The 1,635-nt window shown below is 39.4% G+C and overlaps 1 long non-coding RNA gene across 1 annotated transcript; it reads left to right on the plus strand.

The window, feature by feature from the left end:
• Positions 1–227: 227 nt before the first annotated feature.
• On the plus strand, positions 228–1,162 carry LOC136286067 (uncharacterized). The gene is made up of 3 exons (XR_010719724.1): positions 228–312; positions 544–823; positions 924–1,162. It is a non-coding gene; the product is annotated as an uncharacterized lncRNA (long non-coding RNA).
• Positions 1,163–1,635: the final 473 nt, after the last annotated feature.

The raw sequence follows: 1,635 nt of genomic DNA on the forward strand, positions 1-1,635 counted from the left end.
GTGAAAGAAAAAAATTCAGGCAGTACAGGTAAAACAGTCCCAACTATTTATAGCCTGTGCTTGGAGGCCACTTTTCACTTCTGTCTTGAAGAAGTCAGTCTTTCCCTGTGTCCTTCCAGAGCTCAGGTGTGCCTAATGATGAACAATTGCACCTGTAGGGGAGGTTCCTGGCTGGCCGTTGAGGCATTTGCCTCACAGGCTACACTGGGTGAGTTGCCCATAGAAAACCTCTGAGGAAAGAATTTTCAGAGATACCACAAGTATGTAAATTATGTGTAGCTGTGTATTGAGAAGAAACTTTACCTTTTTAAGGTAATCTTAAATCATTAGCACTTTTCCTAGGGTAATTGCTTGTGCATATTCTGCTAAACATTAGGAAGAATTGTTTTCACTATGTCCTGGTTTCCTTTTCTGTTTTTCTTTTACTTTCCATCCTCCCTCACTGCCTTTTTTTTTTTTTTTTTTTTTTTGGTTTTGTTTTGGTTTTTTTTTTAGTGCACTAAAATAGCTAAAATAACTCATACATTGTTTTGGAACTTGTAGTACTTCTGAAAGGGAAGCTTGACTGGTCCAGCCTTCGAGGAGCTGGAAAATAAGGACTTCTGCAGTGCAGCATATAAAAGAAATCCAGACTCAGCCTCGTAAAGAAAAACATCTAAACATTTATGTGATTACCAGGAACAGAGTATTCTCCTGCACCCATGTGCTTCTGGATGCATTCCAAGATATTAATAGCAGTAGTGGCAGGGCTGTACATTATATTGTTATTTCCTCCTTGGAGAGAACAGAATGTTAGACTGTGAGAATATGACATGGAAACTATGTGAGTTGGCTGCCCTCTTCTACTTTATTTACTCCTTCTTAGATCTTTCTGACTTTGGGGCATTTGCAGTCACTTTAAAAGGGATTCGCTTTTTGCCCAGGAAGAAGATTACTGGAACTGCTACTCTGGATCACATGATGGATATTAACCCTGGTTTCTGTCTGTCTGTTGGAAACAGAACAGACCTGAGTAGTCAATAATGTGTCAGATAAAGGCAAGATCTTAAACTTACTTCCCTCTTGAGTAACAACAGTGATCAATGCATGCCAATAGGTAAAATATCTATACGCTTCATTATTTTTCATCTTACTTGTACAGAAATAAACATTACACCTTCCAATAAATGTCCTTTCAATTTATCATCTGTCTCACTGAACTGTTCAATGACATTTTGTCTTCCATGAGATTGATCTAGGACTCAGCTAAGAGCAGGCCAAATACTGCAAAGAGACAGGGCTAAGTAGCCAGGCAGAAAATAGTAATTTAGTTTTTTATTATTGTTAGAGCAAGGGCTGTCCACTTCCTGAAAATCTGCCATTCTGTCACTAAATGGGAACCCAAGTATCTCTTGAATTGCCTTAATCTGGATGGAGTCTAGCTACATTTTCCAACATTAGGTTAAATTTGTGGTTTTCCCAGCACCACAATGAGGAGGCAATGCTCCTGCAAGTTGCAACTTCCTCTTTTCTACACCTTCTTTTCTTTCCCATGTTTTCCTGCCCTTTGCACCATGCAGGCTCTGGCACCAAAAGAACCATCTGCATGGTGTCTTGAAAAGGCAGATCAGAGAACTGATCCAGTTTGAAACTAGC

This window comes from Chamaea fasciata, unplaced genomic scaffold (genome assembly GCF_029207755.1).
Source record: "Chamaea fasciata isolate MVZ Bird 193981 ecotype frontalis unplaced genomic scaffold, bChaFas1.0.hap1 SCAF_2, whole genome shotgun sequence".
Lineage (NCBI taxonomy): Eukaryota > Metazoa > Chordata > Aves > Passeriformes > Sylviidae > Chamaea > Chamaea fasciata.